The 18,689-nt window shown below is 40.6% G+C and overlaps 1 long non-coding RNA gene across 4 annotated transcripts in view; it reads right to left on the minus strand.

The window, feature by feature from the left end:
• LOC130542723 (uncharacterized) overlaps positions 1-18,689 on the minus strand; it is a 407,418-nt gene that overhangs the window by 251,700 nt on the left and 137,029 nt on the right. For all 4 annotated transcript variants that reach the window (XR_008957459.1, XR_008957458.1, XR_008957460.1 and 1 more), the window contains exon 2: positions 2,623-2,753. This is a non-coding gene — a long non-coding RNA (uncharacterized LOC130542723). The remainder of the gene's footprint in view (positions 1-2,622; positions 2,754-18,689) is intronic.

An 18,689-nucleotide genomic window follows, 5' to 3' on the forward strand; every position in this document is an offset into this window, starting at 1 on the left:
AACCTAAGTCACGAAAACGTAAATTCAGTAACATCTAATGCAATGTGAGCTGCAAAGAGACAGATAGGCACCTTGTGGGATTTCCCTACGTTCAGAGGAAGCAGAACTTACTATTCTCATTCACCAAGTGTATGTGCCTTCCAGAGACGAAGGGAAGAGTCATTTTTACCATATGAAGTGAGCATGTGTTTTTCTTGCTTTTGCTGCTCTGCTGTTTTTGCCATATTTTCTGAGTTCAAGTCTCTAATCAGTTGGTGGGAGTGTAGATTTAATGACATTTATTTTGGAAAACATGTTCTGCTAACATTTTGTAGTAATGTAAGCCATTTAATCCTAAAATTGGCAGCTGAAACTAACACTATGTCCACATAAACAACTACTCGAATGTTTCAGTCAAAAGCATGTTGGGCACCCAAGAGCAGGACATTATTTCTGGGTCTGCGTACTTCTCAAAGGGAAAGTTGTGCAGGGAGGAGCTTACCTCCAACCCACACAGATGGAACCTGAGGACACTTTAATGTGCCTCTGTGTATACAAAAAGAGCTCCTCACCTTTTGTTTTTAAGGTGAGTAAGTGGAAATAGAGGAAACATAAGGATGAAATTCTCGGCCTCAGCAGTGGTCTTCGGGGGTAGACTGTCTTGTTCTTTGGAGGAGGTCAAGCCAAGCAGTGGGAGAGGGGAGTGGGGAGGATTCCCTGTGATGGTGACATACATATTAAGCTAAAATGAGAATGATACCCATCTTCTACTCTTCCCAAAGGGTGGAGTAGGCGAACCCATCTACTACCTTGGTTTGCCAGATGAGAGAGTGTCAGGATAGAACCAAGGACATTCTGATACTATAGGGCAGTAGTCATTTTATTTTTTTTTGAGCTTCTGCCATAGACTAAGTAGTATACCAGAACTTTTAGATAGATTTTCCTATTAAAATGTCACGAAACTCCTGCAGTAGCATTCTAGGTGAATAATATCATAAGTAATCTATATAATATGTACGGAGAGTTTGGCCAATTTGCTACAATCCTACAACTAGCATAGAGCAACATTAGGATTTGAATTATGGAATCTGACCCCACTGACCGTCTCTTTCCATATCTTCATCTAGATCAACAGAGGACACAAATTGTGGGGAAGCAAACCGGGGAGAGGATGGAAGAGAGATTAAATAAACAATGCTGTATTATAACCAAGTGACAAATAGTGCCATGCTGCTAACTAGGTTATTTAAATCCTTGATCTATGATATAGAGTCACGAACGCACACAAATTTTTAAATGGTACTGTGATACTTGACAATGATTAAACATGCACCCTCCCTCAAAAGGCTTAAACACACAATCACGGAGTCTTTACTTTCACGACAGGTAACAGTTGCCCGAATGCACGCTTCTGAGTCATCCTTAATATCCCCCTGCTTCTGATCTGCCACAGCTCACCTTGTCCCAATCTCGATTTTCTCCCATTTTCCTCCATTAGTGAAAGGTTGTACCAACCATTCTGTGCCCAAACCAGGATCCTGGAAGTCGGCCTTGGTTGTCAGACTTACCCTTACCTCCCATGTTTAATCTTCTACTCAATTCTATTTTTCTTCCTAAATAGCTCCTGAATCTGTGCATTTTTTTGCCACCGCCTCCATCAAACCGCTATTACCTGGACTTCTACAGTTGTTTTCTACCTCTGTCCTCTAACCCATTCTTCACAGACTAGGCAGGAGCATTTGTTAGTAATGCAAACATCGGATCCCATCGGTCTCCCGCTTCAGATCTGAGACTGTTAGGACAAAGCAGAAATTCTGCACACGGCCTGTGGGGCTCTGTGTTAGCTGGCCTCATTTCTCCGTCTTCGCCTCATAGAACTCCCCTCTTTCCTCGCTTTACCTCATCATCACCTTGACCTTTCTATTTCTGCCTCACGGCTGGCCATTGCAAATGTTCTTTCTCAAATCCCTCTCCTCTTCCCTGAGTGACCTTTAAACTTCTCATTTAGATGGTTCAGCATTCACCTCCCCTCCCCCCACCCTCCAGGCATCGGCTTTCTGTACATCCTCTCTTGACACCCCCTTCCCTTTGCACACATGTAATGATAGTGATGAAACATCTGCTTGTCTATCTTCCCTTAGCAAAATCTAGGAGAGCAAAAGCCAAATCTGCCTCGTGCACTAGTCTATACACATCACAAAGCACAGAGCCTCTAAGATATTAGGTAGCTAATTAATCCTTCTCAAATGACGGAATGAATGAACACTTCCTCTACCACCTTCAATTAAGGAAAAGAATGAGTCATCTTAGAACTCTGACAGTAGGTTTCTAAAGATCAGCCACTCTTTTTTTCTTGTTATCATTAGTGGCTAAGCATGATGCCCAGATTTTCAACAGTGAGCTTACTGAATGTACAAACTACATGCACCTAGTTTGTACAGGGAGGAGGGGAGGCCTCTGGCTACTGGAAGCAAAATACTCTTCCACCATAGAAAACCTAAGTGTTTCACCTCCTAGGCAAATCAGGGAGCTCTACAACATACCTTTGCATATTCTAGATTCTTCTTTCCTCTTGTATTAACCAGGGTTCCCCAGAGAAACTGAACTAATAGTATATATATATATAAAAAGGAATTGACTCACATGACTTTGGAGGTTGAGATGTCCCATGATCTGCTATCTTCAAACTAGTGATGCAGGGAAGCTGGTGGTGAAGTTCAAAGGGCTGAGAACTAGAGAGCCGATGGTGTATATTCCGGGTCCGATCCGAAAGCCTGAGAACCAGAAACACAGAGGGCAGGAGAAGCCCAAAGTCCAGGTCAAACAGTCAGGCTGAGAATGAAGTCAACCTTCCTCTACCTTTTTGTTTTCTTCAGTCATTCAGTGGTGTGGATGACGCACCACCCTCACTGGAGAGAGGCATCTGCTTTACTAAGTTTACCAAATCAAACACTAATCTCATATGGAAACACCTACAAATAATGTTTAAACAGATGTCTGGGCATCCCATGGCCTGTCAAGTTGACAAAAAATTAACCATTACTTCTCTATAGCCAAATATACATCAAACCCTACTGATTTTGAATAGTTTAGTTTCACTGTAACTTTCAGAATTCTAGCAGCTGAGATTCTTGTAGATCATTTGTGAGCTTATAGTTGTTGGAAATCTCATGGAGGCAACCCAGTGACTCCAATAAATAGCAGCTATAAATTCTCAAAGACACACGCTCCACATGTGCTACTTAAAATTACTCCAGAGATGCTTATGGGTATTATATAAAGCCACAAAGATGAGTAAGAAGACACTATCAGCCAACTTTGAAAAATGTTCGAACATAATCTAATAACTTTGAGAAAACTGTTAGCTATGGTTAAAGTGAAGAAGCTAAGATATTTCAATTTCTTTTTACGTGGCTACAAATTCTTCCTCCCTTCCTTCCTGTGAGACTCTTAAAGTGAAAGTTGTGCTCAATTACTTTAGTTATAAGCTCATTGTAATTCTTCAGCATCACATCAAAATGCCAGTGTGAACTTCTGAGATACAAATGCACTTAGCGACTAGCCTCATCAATGGAAGTACTGCAGCTGAAAATGCTCCAATAATAAAAGAGACGGTATACTAAGAAGTGAATGATTGGTTTGAAAAAAGAGAATTCTAGACCTTAGAGTTACAGTCATGTGCCTGTTCTGTAAATTATTTGCCAAATTGCTGGTCTGTAGAAAGTTACAGTATGATATTAGATTCTGATGATGCGCTGTGTTATTCCAATGTTCACATGTTCCTATATTTAGAGCAACAGCCTAGAAAACAAAATTGACTGAGTCACTTTGTTAAGTCTCCTCAATTTTCTGCACCCTAGTTTTCTCTTGTATGTACTACGGTAAGAATTCTTTGTGCACATTTCATGGGCTGGTTAGGCCTACCATTCTACCACTGGCTCTTGCCTAGCACCATGACAACTGAAGAGAGACAGTGCAATATAAAAAAATATGACGATCTCCTCCCAGAGCCTTATACATGTAATATTATTACTACTCTTGTAAGTGCGAGTGGGAGAAAGGAAAGAGACACCCCACCTTTATCATATCTATTAAAGTGGAAAAAAAAAAGAAGTCATCAATGTAGGAAAGAGAGATATTACTCCAGTGGAGTCAATATGATAATTTGAAGGAATTAGATCAATATTAAATGTGATGGAATCAGTCCTAAATGAAACCCCCAAAACTAGCCTAACAGGATTACAACTGCTGAATAAGAGAGCTCTAGTTTTATTCCTGAATGACAGAGTATTGTTTGAGATATACACCAGTTGCCATTGACAATAATCATTCATACCATCTCAAATCAAAGGAGTGTAGCAAACACCATATTAAATAAGCAAAGTGTTGTCAATTTTTTATATCTTTTTTTATTTGAAACAATTTCTATATTTTCGTTTTGTTTAATCAGGAATTATATTTCTTCATTCCACCTTCCAGTTTAAGTATTAATCCCTTAATGACTTATAGAAATTCTAAGGTTAAAAGGCCAGAAGTGGACTGACCAGATTCTAAACATTTAATTCTCACTTGTAAGACTAGGGACACTGGTGGATCAGGCATAAGGGATACTGTGTTAAAGGAAGGTTCATTTTGCTCCTTTATTTTTACCACCCCTGGTTTCCTCTTTGGTCTTCAATATTTCAACTTTAGTTGGTTTCCTATTTGGAAAAGAAGAAAGTTTGGAAAAGAAGAAAGTGTCCATACGGGTTCTTGAAAATCATCCAAGAACCACAGAGATCTTAGAGGAGGGGAGACTCAAGTCCAACACCCATTGTTTAGATGGAAACCTTGAGAATCAGGGAAGCTTCAAGGCTTATCAAAGGTCACATATTCATGCGAGCAGGGACCCAGTATGGAACAGCGATGGCAAAGGGACAGGAACTCTCCAACAGTGACTGCTGTCACTTAGCACCAATTTCAGGTTTGTGACACCACTGGAGGTGTGGCTTTGGATGACTCCGTAACTGTTACCCAGTGTGTGTATCTTGTATGCCCAGAAAAATCAAACTCTTTGATTTCCTTTTGTCCTCATGGTTTTGTAGCACAATGCAAAACATACTCAGTAAAATTTAAATGAGCCTGTTTGGCAAGTCCTTTTAATGCCATCAGATCCCTTGACATTTTTAATTCAGACTTATTTTTTAATCTGAAAAATAAATGAAAATCTTAGTCATTGCCTTAGCCAGACTTTGCGTATTTGCCGCTGCTATAAACGCTGTGCGTATTGCATGGGTTAGTTATGACCAGCGTTCTATTGTTTATTCTGGTCCAGCACAGTGATGACTTGAGACATGATATAATACAAATAAATATTTGTAAGTTCTAGCTGGACTCAGAGATGACAACATTTTTTTTTTCTTGAGTCAAGTTCCAGCACAACCTCTTTATTTCTATTCTGATGACCAATATCAGGAAAAGCGCCTGAACAAGATATTCTTCATTGCGCATTCTCAAGTTTCAAACACCTGCCTGGTTCTGTGCATTCACCTTTCAGAGATGGACCTTCTGTGCGGCAGATACAGGCTCTCTGGCTCTGGCTCCCAGGTGTCTGCTTCCCGAAGCTGCTATTCTGACCTCTGGCTGCGACAAAAGACAGCCATCCTTTTGGACCTCCACCTGCTCAGCTAGCGGATCCAAATTCTGCTGCTTCCACACCGCGGAGTGATTTGCCATGTCCTGAACGGCATGCGAGCTAATGTCACTTTGTGTTTTGAGTCTTTGAGAGTTTTTGGTGACTGATCCTCACTGCAAACAGGTCCCGGATTATTTCTTTTCGGCTTGCTCTAATACTACATTCACAGCCAGCGCCTGATCCTGACGCAGAAGAGTCCATTGTTTCTTCCCGGCCTGCCGCCCACACTGAAGAAACCTGGTGCGTCTGAAAGCATTTGGGAATCAAATGTTTTTCAGATTCCCGCAGTACGACTTTATATCATAATCAAAAGGTTCTTTTCCTTTTCTAAAGGTGAAGGAATTTAAAGTTATGTTTGGTCTCAGGTTTGTTAACATTAAGCTGCATAACAGCCTGGTCTTACAGAGGTCTTTTTCTGAACACAAGTGATGCTTCTACTGGACGCCGGGAAGAAGGGGAGAAATACAGCTGGGCGAGGGTATGAAGCCCTTCATCAGCTCAGGGAAGGAATGTGTGCGAGCTGGGGTTCTCTCCCTATTGTATCACAGTGAAATGCTCTCCGTTCCTCATCTCTCTCCTCACCCTTGCTTCCCTTTCTTTGGTTGCCCTTTTCTTGTTCTTTCTGCAAGTCGGGCTATGGGTATCTATTGATGACGGAAGAGGGCTTCTCTCATCTTGCTGTTTTGGGGCTTTCCAGGTATAGACTTCCTCAAGAATCAGAAACTGTGTCCTAACAGAGGAGATACGTTTTTTTCTTGAATAAGGACAAGTGAACTGACCCTAAGTTTCAAAGCTAATGGTGTAGATGACAGTAGGCAAACAAAAGTTTGCAGTAGGCGAAAAGATAACAGTAGGCAAACCAAACAGTTTGAATAAGACAAACATGGATTTTTTTCAGTTAGCAAGCCGCCGCTGAAAAGAGCTAAAAAACAAAACTCTCGTAGTTCCTGAGCATGAGTTAAAGGCATTTTACCAATACTTTTTTCTTTTCTGCAAAAATACTTTATGACCTTAAAATACCAGCCACAGCCCTTCTTTGTTCTCATTTACACCACATGTCCTCATGCATAAAGTAATCACATTTAAAGAGATTACACATAGAACCCAAGTCCAAAAGTAATTATAGCAATAACTGTAGCAGGAATCCAAGGTTTCCAGTGAGCCAAAACCCTCCTTATAAATCTTGTAGGTTTGTATCTGTGTCTATATCCTAGTTCTAGGTGTCAATTTCATATAAAGATGCTTGCCTCCGGCTTTTAGAGCACGAGATCCTAAATCATATTTATATCCAAAACCTATTTTAGCTCCACTATATTTTGAAGAAGAAATAGTATAACAACTTTGGTCATTCTATTTTTTGTCAAATATTTCCAGTGCTATTTAAAAGAAAATATATATTAACTGTCACAGACTTACTAAATTAATTATATTCAGAAAAAACTGAGCTATGGAAATACTCACATATTCCATAAGGAATACTCACACAACTCTTTCATGAATTAAAGGGTCTTTATTACATGGAGTAAAGATGTGACTGGCAGACACGAGTGCTCTAAAACACTTACAGCCCAGTAGCTACAGATGCCGTATATGACATTTTCTCCAGCACTTCCCCCCACATTTTAGGATTAGAAAATCTATCACTAGAGATTGGTAATATGGTCTGGTATACAAAGTTTGCCATCAACATCTTATTTCAACCAGAAAAAAAAAATCACCCACCATTATTGACTCACCACAATTATTTAGAAAGGGTCTTTTATTAAAAGATTAAATTCATTTTTTTACTCTAAGTACTTAGCACAGTGTGCCAGCTTTTCTTATTTTTATTCAAATTTGTCAGTCTCTCTTGACACTAAACGGTAGAAACCAAATCAAACTAGCTTCAGGGAATCAAGATTTTTACTGGCTTATGACAAGTAGAAGGCCCTGGCTTTCGGCACGGTTGAATTCAGGTGATCAGTGGCATTAGGAAACAGTCTTTTCCCATCTCTCCATTCTTCTTTCCTCAGGGTTGATATTTTTCAGAGGCTGGCTTTCTCTACAAAGATGTCTACCAGTGTTTCCAGATAAATATCCAATTACCTTCAAGAATAGCAGGTAGAGTTTCTTTAATCCTGCAGTTATGACAAAGGCTCCAAGTTGAGTCTCACCGGTCTGTTGAGTCCACTTGGCCTGACTTGAGCCACTTCATCATCCATGAGTGAGCACGGCTGGCCAGTGAAATCTGGGATTCCAGTTAGCCAGGCCTGGGCGACATTTCTTAGCAACACCAGAACCATAAGGAAAGAGAGCTTGGAAATCAGGAGGCTGAATGCATGCCAGCCTGGCAAAAAGAAAGCAACAGATGTCTATTGCTTTCCCTAACTCATCCACCAAACATTTCCTGAGTTTCTGCCGTGCTCCCTGCACCGAATCTGTGTGTGAGGAACAGAGTGTGTGCGTGACTAACAGAAGGGCAATGGGCACAGCAGGAAGGAAGAAATTCAAAAGTAAAAGACCTAATCCCTCCCCTCCAAAGAGAGAGGACTGTAGGCTCAAAAAACAGTGAGAAACAAGGACTCTGTGATGAACTTGTTGACACAGGTGGCAGAAATTAAGAGGAGAAAACTCTGTGATTGGAGAACCGAGAAAGCCCTTGGGTGGGGGTGGTCTAGAAGGATGGACCACATGCGGAAGGCAGGGCAGGATCTTGCAAGAGGCTAGGGAAGCACTGGTAAAGGCTTACAGCTTTGATGCGTACAGTGCTGGGGAGGAAAGGCAGATGGTGGTGCGTGGGAGAGAGAGGTGATTCCCGAGGATTCCTGAGTGCCCTAGGGCAGTTTCAGCAGGAACTGATAAAGAAAGGAAGAGTTGAGACAGGAGAATACAAGCATGTTGGGAAGACGAATCTGGTAATGGGCTGTGGGATGTCTTAGACGGGAAGAAGATGGCAGGCATCGAGAGGGGCTACTGCAGAAATTGTGGTCGGAAGTGACAAGTTCTAAGAAGGACCCGAGGCTGTGGAGGAGAGGAGACCATGCTGAGAGAAATGTCAAAGGGAAGATCAATAAAACTCTGAGGCGCTAGTAGAAATTGAGGAAGAAGGAGAAGATGAGTCTAATGAACAAGCCCAGGGCCCAGATAATGGAAGAATCATTAAGATGTAGTGACAGGAACCATCACTTCATAGTATTTATGGTGCGTTCCTCAGTGACACTGTCAGTTTCTACCATCTACTTTAACTATTTGCATGCATGTCTTTCATCGGGAAAATGTCTAATTCATCTGTCTCTTCAGCAACATAAAGTTTGGTGTTTTGCACAGATGATTCAATGCATACTTGTCAAACTAATTTTACGGAGGAGAAACAGATTTCTGAGAGGTTAAAAAAGTGTTTGACATAAATATTAGTGACAGGATGGCAGTGAGGGTCATCTTTTAAATCTCCAATTCTTTATTCTTAGTTCCTTAGTGCTATGGTTATTCTTCATAGGGGATAGATGTAACTCTCCAGTCCAAACTGCCTTGCAGAAAACCAAGTATCTATGTCCTGTGCTATACAAACTTCTGGTGCATTTTCAGATTATCTAATTTACCTAAGATTTCTTTCAAAGCTAGAGCAACAGAAGCAAGTCTCCCTCTTACCTCTTAAAACTCTTGGTGTTTTCCATTTAGTTCTGTAATTTAAAAATTTCTGAGACCATGGAACCCTACTGAGTCCAAAATCCTGTTAGGCTTTGTTTGTTTTACATAGAAAGTAAATTATGAAGTAACACTACAACAGATTGCTCAGAAGTAAAAGATTAAATTTTCTGTAGTGTTTCTCAAAGTGTGCAAATTCTCATGCACTGAAGTGTGAGAACCATTGGTCTTTGACAACATCTCCTCAATAATCTTTTTGAACATTTGGTTTTTATTTATTTATTTTTTTAGGATTTTTTTGTTTATTTTAGAGGCGGGGGAAGGGCAGAGGGAAAGAAAGAGAGAGAATCTCCAGCAGACTCCAAGCTGGGCATGGAGCCTGATGTGGGACTCTATCTCAGGACCCTGACATCATGACCTGAGCCTAAACCGAGTTGGAAGCTCAACCAACAGAGCCACCCAGGTGCCCCTGAACATTTGGTTTTTAAACTTGCCATTGTATCAGAATCACCTACAGGGCTTATAAGGCACTGATTGCCAGGTCCATTTTTCGAGTTTCTGATTTAAGACCCCTGGTGTGTGGCCTGACAATTTGCATTAACAAGTTCTCAAGTGATCCTGAAGCTTCTCTTCTGGGGACCATACTCCAAGAACCACAGTTCTTGTGTCCCACAACCAGAGGAAACCTCTCATGAAGCTCCTCTTCCCTTAACAAAGATCCCCCCTCCACCCCCCCTTTTTAAGTAGGCTCCATGCCCAACGTGGGGCTTGAACTCACAACCCTGAAATTGAGAATGACATGCTCTACTGACTGAGCCAGCCAGGCGCACCAAAGATTCCCCCCTTAAATGCCCTTGGAATTGTGTTTTGAAAGAGCTATAAAATTGTTGTGGCATCCATATATCCGTGTGTGGGACACAAAGACTACATCTGATGAAATGTGCATTCCTGTGAAATACCACAGCCATTAGGGCAGTCCCAGGAAAATTAACCAGAGGGCACCCCACTGAAGACTCATACTCCTTCCCGACAAGCTCTGATTTGTAGTAATTGCAAAATTAAGGTGGAAGCAATACTAGGAAAACGAGGGCTGAAAACTCCCTTCTGAATTTCAGATTCAGTTTAATAAAACGCTGCAGCAGCACAAAGCTGTAATCTGTTTCCGCATACCAATTTGTGTAGAGCACAAGATCACATCAGTGAGGAAACGCTGCATCTCCTTATCAGGAAAGACTAATTGGAAGCTACAATTAGCTGGGTAGTAAACGCCAGGAATTCTAAATCACAATCACAAAGTAGCCTTCATTTGGCACCCTAATATAAGGGAGGGGGGCAGTGATGGCCGCTGAGCAGAAGAGATGGGATTCTTTCCCTGGAAGAATAGAGGCTCTTGCATATAAATGGGTATGTCTCAATACATAGTTAATACTTGTTTTGTTCCTTGAATCTTAACACACGTCACACTCAAATTCAAGATTGTTGAGGTGAGGAAGGAAAAGTTAGCACTGTCGGAATGGCTGGTATGTTTAATGGGTATGAAACTCTAGGTTCGGTTTTGCTTCTTTCTTCCATTAGACATCATTAGGATGCAGGCTTAGAGTGTGATTAGTAGGTCTCTAGGGTAATCTGAATTTCCTAGAAAGATTTCATTATCCCCAGTCTTCTGACCTCTGATCCTAAACCACTTTTGAAAGGTTTACTTCTTCCTGGGAAGGCATTGGCTTTCCAGGATTCCCGTGAACATTCTCACACATGACTTTTTTACATCATTAGAATGCTACTGATTTGTTCATTTGTTTGCTCACTCATGTATTCAGTAAACATTTGTGAAGTGCTTATTACATCTCAGCCATCATTCAGGGCCAATGAGAATAGTTTCTGCCTCCAGGTCTTCTCATCACCATATGTGATGGTTAGTGCTGATACTTCTGTCCTTTTATTTAGATTCCTTTTTTTTTTTAATTAAACACTACTTTCCTTAATGTGTATTCCTCATCAAATATCTATAGTATTTTTTTAAATGGTGCCTGAAGAGATAAAATTTTACCTTTTCAAGTTGGAGAGAAATAATTTGAAAAGTGTTATTTATTTTCTGCTTCTAAAAATGACAACATCCATTCCCTTTCATAAAAGCTGTTCTTTGTTTTAGCAAAAGTATCAGCATGTTTTGTTTTTTTTTTTCCACTCACTGATTTAAAATATTGAATGACTGTTTTATGATGAGCATTGTTCCAGATCTTGGGATCTATTAGTGAATAAGACAGACAAGATTCCTGTCCTGGTGGAGATCGCATCTTGATGGGGGAGAGAGACGGTGCTAGAATAAATATGGGAATGATGTGGTATGTTAGAAGGTGATATCTGTTAGGAGGAGAAGGATATGTAAATGGGAGAGGGGTAGAGGAAACTGTAAGGCATGGTATAGATACAGGTATATAGATTCTTGTACTGTTCTTGAACAAAAATTTTGACATGCCCATCACCCTGAAAGTAGAGATGAACCTTGAAATGTTATTTTTAGTGTTGCAAAGTGTGTGTATCTTCAAATTTAGGGGCTGTTTTAAGATACATATTTAAATTGGACTTGCCCTAAAAATGACTGACCATTTTTGGGAGACCTGCGTGTAGGACCCAGCACTCCAGTGAAGAACATGAGCTTTTTGCTCACCTGGAGGAGACACAGGTGAGGAGGCTCCTAGAAGGGTTCGGTAGAGTCCTGCTTGGACAGGGTGCCATGTCTGGAGTGATTCAGCACAAAAGATTCCAGCACTTGAGAATGTGGGACTGTGGAAGGCTATCTCATCCTCTCCATGGAAGCAGACATTAGAGTTTCCTCTAAAAAAGATTTAAAATTCTTATGGGAAGGCCTCTTTGGGGAGGTAGGAAGGCCACTTTTCTTAAGGGGGAGAATTCACTTAGGGGCCTGCATTCTGAGGTTCAAGAATACCTTGTTTTATATAATGGTGATGTTGGGGCACAAATTTGGGTAACAGAATAGCAGAATTTGTCTTGAATGTGAGAATCTATTTCTAACCAATAGCCAACACAATACTTAAAGATTAAGCACTTGAGGCATCTCTTTAAGCTGGAGTATAACAACACGGGGGGCCATTATCATTATTCCTTGTTATACTGTGGTAGTTCTGACCTACGCAATAAGACATGAAACTAAAATAAATGGTGTAAGTACTACAGAAGAGGATTATTACCTAGAAGTGTCAAAATAATTTGCTGAAAAAATCTTCATAGTTTGTAAGACTCAGCAAAGCACGTGAATACAAGAGGAATATACAAATATCTAGATAATCCCAAACATATGTAGTTAGAACATAGAGTGACAAAAAAGAAATTTCACTGATCATAAAACCTACAGATCTTCCAGGAATTGCTCTTCTAAGAAATATGTACAATGTCTATGTAGAAAGTGACAAAACTGTTCTAAGAAATAATAATAATAAAAAAAACCTGGATAGATGAGGAGCCAAATCTTAGCTCAGGACTAGACAAGTGATGTTGCTAAATGATGGAAATAAATTGACTCATCTTACATTAACATATAGGTTTAATGTAATTACATTCAGGAGATTGCGGTATAAAATTTATATTACTTCTATAGTGCCCAGAACAGTGCAGGGTGCAAAGGGAGAACTTAATTCGGGGCAAATGAGTTCTATTTCTAGGAGGCAGGAAATAAACAATGAAGTGGGTGCATCTCGTGTGTTTCTACACTTGTGCCTTTTATAATCACTCTGTGAGGTATCAGAATCCCCACTGCACAGAAAAGGACACTGGGACTTAGAGAAGTTGAGTGCATTCTTGAACTCGGGGTCACTCACTAGATTTCAGATATGAGTTTATAAGGGTTCTTCCGTAAGGGTACTGAAGGCAAGTGCACCTTTAGTCTTGTAGATTTATTGCCTGTTTCATAGTGAACATGAGAGTTTTCTGAATGGTAGCTTTCTTTGATCCCATAAGAATTCCATGCCAATCCAACACTGGTTACATTCCATAAAATGATAGCATCAAGTCAGGAGGAAGACGGCCGTAATATTCAATTGTCTGTAACCAATGTGTTAGGAGTCACCGTCTTTCATCTAGACAGTACAGTTGCATTTCTAAAATGACATCTATTACCACATTAGAGGCAACCCATAACAGTCCCTTATAGAATGTTTGTCTCAATTGTGGTTATTTAATGTCATTATACCAAATTTCAAAATGTTCCTACGCTAAAGAGACACAGGGAAAGACTAGATGAGTAAGAGCTCATTTTCAAGTTCTAAGAAGCCAATGCTTCATTTTCTCTCTCTTTTTTTCATTTTATTTTTTATTTTTAAAAGTCTCCAATTTCCTGGCCTTAGGAATTGCAGTCTCCTTTCTAAAGGAAAGGCTTTCTTAAATTCTATTATTTATGCAGGTAAAAGTCAATCAGCTTTAGAACAAATTCTTCAGTTATTTGACACCGCCCTGAAATGGCTAAGTGGTCATGCACATATATTTTTGATGAACTTACTGTAAAGAGGAAAAATAAACATATGACTTTCGCACACATGCAAAGACACGCGTATGTTCCTCAGGTTAAAACTTTGTATTAAGTTCTGGCTCAGGGCAAATTTAAACAGCTGAGCCGTAAACCCACGAATCAAGAGGTCAGACTGAAGATGCTGACAGATTCTTAACTCCAGCTCTACCAACAGCCATGACTTTCAAAATGTAGCAAACTACCAGAGACAGCGACGTGTATCTTGGACAGGGTCCTAAGCAGTTAAAAGGGCTAGGGATTATTTTATTCCAAACTGTGGTTACATTTGCGGTTTCCAACTATTTGTTAGCTCCTTTTTTATAGGCACGGGGCACAGTTATAATGATATGCAAACAAAATAAAAAATAATTAGCAATATCTTTTATTGTTCTAATTTAACAATATTAAAACAACACAATATTGCTTTGGAAGAGAGTGGTGGAAGGCAAACGCTCTTAAACAGAAATTAAGTACCAATATACTGGCATATTATTATCTACACAACTTGGCTAGATTACTTTCCGTATCTCTGCCGCAGGGAAGCCGTGTATGCAGTGAGATAAAGAAATCTAGAAAGATGTGTGACATTTCCAGAGCTGCTTTGACACTAGTAAGAGCTGAAGGCAGAAGTTCAAGTACATGGAGCCTTATACACAGCGGGTGTTCAACACTTGTTGCCAGAAATTCAAGGTAGTTGAACAAATCAAAACACTGACACACTTTCTTAGAAGAAGCCTTCAGAAAAACAGAAAACTAATTCTAAATAATGACAAACACTGACTTCCCTTTTGGAGTCATGAGTATGTCACCAGCTTCAGCACAAGAAAAAAAAAAAAAAAGATGGACAAAGTAAATGTGACAAACCCTAGAATAATTATTGGATCTGGGTTCTGGGAACATTGGAATTTATTGTACTATTATTTCTATTATTGTCTATTTTTGAAATTTTTAATGATAAGGTTTACTTTTTTTATTTTTTAACTTTTTTAAAGATTTTATTTATTTATTTGACAGAGAGAGAGAGACAGTGAGAGAGGGAACACAAGCAGGGGGAGTGGGAGAGGAAGAAGCAGGCTCCCAGTAGAGCAGGGAGCCCAATGCGGGGCTTGATCCCAGGACTCTGGGATCAGGCCCTGAGCTGAAGGCAGATGCTTAATGACTGCGCCACCCAGGCGTCCCTAGTGATATAGTTATTTTAAAAAGGTCATCACTTCAAGAATACAGCATGTGATGATCTCTTCACTTTGTATGTGTTTGGGCACTTGTATTACACCTGCTTCAAATAGAGCTACAAATACTTCCAACAAAATATCCACAGTTTTTCACTGCACTTGAGTTGCACTCCATTGATGATGCTTTGGGGACCCTTCCTACAGCTGCAGTAGCTGCGGAACACCGGGGTTCACTTCGTTTCGGATACAGTCTATGCAGGGAAACTGCATCACTGGACTCCCGTCCACAAATGACCAACGGAGTTCCTTCTGAGAGTAGCAAAATGACACGAAGCTGTTGACACACTTTGACAGGAGCTTTAGAATACTACAGACCTGGACTCACCCTGATTATAAGCTAAGTAGAACAGTAAACATAATAGATTTGAAGGAATCTGGGAGGAAAAGAGATCCGGAGATGTCTTCATAAACTAGGAAAAGCTACTGAGACCCCAATTTCACGTGGCATAACCTCTGTTTTTAATCTTAATTCAGTGAATTATCCTAAACTAGTCACTGCACATTTTTTTCTGAACTTGGCACAACCTCTCTGGTCACAGAAATCAAATCGAAGGCCTTAGCAAGTTTCTTTGCTCTTCTACCCCAGTGACAGGGCTAGAAGGCAGGCGCTTAATGGCTGAGCCATCCAAGTGCCCCTCTTCCTTTTATTTCTTAACACACAGGATCACTATGCCCTGTCTCACTGAGTCTCTCAAGCAGCCACCTGATTTGCTGGGCCTACCAGCCCACTTTGTTCCCATCAAATCCATCCTATTGGGAAAGACTTCCGGGAGTAACCAGGCACCTCATCAACTTCACTGTGTATCTGAAGCCATGATCCTGTTTTCTAGATTGGAATTCCCCCTTTGTCCCCTTCCCAAACCTGCCTGGCCCTTGGCAGTATTTGCCACACTCGTGACCACCTTCTCCTCCCTGGAGCACTTTCATACTCCAGCCTGCCCTTTGAGGAGTACTTATACTTCCTGTGGGGGGCAAACTCCAACAGAGCCCGGCTAATTGTACCCTATACTGAACAAGTGACTTAAAAAAAAATGGGATAGTTCTGGGGCGCCTGGGTAGCGCAGTCGTTAGGCGTCTGCCTTCGGCTCAGGGCGTAATCCCGGCGTTCCGGGATCGAGTCCCACATCGGGCTCCTCCGCTGGGAGCCTGCTTCTTCCTCTCCCTCTCCCCCTGCTTGTGTTCCCTCTCTCACAGCCTGTCTCTCTCTGTCAAATAAATAAATAAAAAATCTTAAAAAAAAAATGGGATAGTTCTGATGACTGATGCTGGTATGTGTGTGTTAATTTCCGTTTGTACCTGAAAGGTAGTCACATGTTCTAATCAGGAGTTCCAAGGTCAGAGGCGGTCAGCTGGCATTTAATCAACAGGTTCACTTCACATAGGTGGCTTAAGAGTCTCAACTCTCTTCAGAACTGATTTATACTGGAGTTTTAGACATATTTGCATAATAAACGTTAAGAATTGCTTATCATTGTTGAGGTTAGTGGATTGTTAATTAGCAAAAAGAGATCACTGAAACAGGCTCTTTGGCAAATTCAGTGGGACCCAAGATATTGTGGAAACACCGTCACATCCCACTCCCTTTCCTAACGCAGGCATGAGTAGAAATTAAAAACTCAATCGGTACCTCAAGCATGATAGACAGTTAATCTTGTGTCCCACTAGAGATTTAGAAAATTTTGATCTCCATAGGCAACAACCTCTACGACATCGGCCAAAGCAACCTTCTTCATGACACATCCCCAAAGGCAAGAGAAACAAAAGATAAAATGAATTTATGGGACTTCATCAAGATTAAAAGTTTCTGCACATCCAAGGAAACAGTCAGAAAAACTAAGAGGCAGCCCACGGAATGGGAGAAGATATTTGCAAATGACACTACAGATAAAGGACTAGTATCCAAGATCTACAAAGAACTTCTCAAACTCAATACACGAGAAACAAATAAACAAATCAAAAAATGGGCAGAAGATATGAACAGACACTTTTCCAATGAAGACATACAAATGGCTAATAGACACATGAAAAAATGTTCAAAATCATTAGCCATCAAGGAAATTCAAATCAAAACCACACTGAGATACCACCTTACACCAGTTAGAATGGCAAAAATAGGCAAGGCAAGAAACAACAATTGTTGGAGAGGATCTGGAGAAAGGGGATCCCTCCTACATTGTTGGTGGGAATGCAGGTTGGTACAGCCACTCTGGAAAACAGTGTGGAGGTCCCTTAAAAAGTTAAAAATTGAGCTACCCTATGATCCAGCCATTGCACTACTGGGTATTTACCCCAAAGATACAGACGTAGTGAAGAGAAGGGCCATATGCACCCCAATGTTCATAGCAGCAATGTCCACAATAGCTAAATCGTGGAAGGAGCCGAGATGCCCTTCAACAGATGACTGGATTAAGAAGTTGTGGTCCATATATACGATGGAATATTACTCAGCTATCAGAAAGAACGAGTTCTCAACATTTGCTAAACATGGACAGCACTGGAGGAGATAATGCTAAGTGAAATAAGTCAAGCAGAGAAAGACAACTATCATATGATTTCTCTCATCTATGGAACATAAGAACTAGAATGATCAGTAGGGGAAGAAAGGGATAAAGAAAGGGGGGGTAATCAGAAGGGGGAATGAAACATGAGAGACTATGGACTATGAGAAACAAACTGAGGGCCTCAGAGGGGAGGGGGGTGGGGGAATGGGATAGACCGGTGATGGGTAGTAAGGAGGGCACGTATTGCATGGTGCACTGGGTGTTATACACAACTAATGAATCATTGAGCCTTACATCAGAAACCGGGGATGTACTGTATGGTGACTAACATAATATAATAAAAAATCATTAAAAAAAAAAAAAAAAAAAAAAGAAAATTTTGATCTCCAGACTCTAACATATGATCATCTGCATCCTCCAGCTATAAAATGATCACATTTGCTTTAGGGTTTTTGTTTTTTTTTTTTTTTCCAGTACCGGAAAGGACATAGGGATCGGACTATATTCAGGTTGCATAACTTTTTGGGTCTACCTGCTAGTAAATCTAAATGTTGCAGAATTCAGTCAGGCACCTGCTTTCATTATAATCTCAGAGAGGGGTTGTGAGCAGGGGGCGGGAAACCTCATCCCCTGTAACCTCACACAGCTCCTGCCATCTACTAAATTGGCTTTGTTGGTTTATAACAGGGTGCCATCCCCCCACACATATTTTATATATTTTCATAATTATATGTCTACCTATCTACTTACCTACCTACCTACTAAGGCAAATTTCTTGGTTTCCAAAACCTTCTTGCTCAGGAATTGGCAACCCATGGCCCACAGGCCAACTCTGGCCCACTGACTGTTTTTGTCAGTTAAGTTTTCTTGGAACTCAGCCACGCTCATTCACTGACATTGTTGATGGTTGTTTTCACTCTGCACTGTCAGAGTTGAGTAGCTCTGATAGGGGCTGTATGGCCAGCAAAGCTAGAACCATATTTACTTTCTGGCTCTATACTTGAATATATATGAACATTTACATACCAATTTTTAAATTTCTTGCTGGTTTTATCTCAAAAGACGGAAAGCTCTCAACACAGGACAAAGCGATCAAGGAAGAAGGCATGGTCCTGTAGAGCTGGCCTGATGGGAGGGGAACACAGGGATCTCTTGGT

This window comes from Ursus arctos, unplaced genomic scaffold (assembly GCF_023065955.2).
Source record: "Ursus arctos isolate Adak ecotype North America unplaced genomic scaffold, UrsArc2.0 scaffold_5, whole genome shotgun sequence".
NCBI lineage: Eukaryota > Metazoa > Chordata > Mammalia > Carnivora > Ursidae > Ursus > Ursus arctos.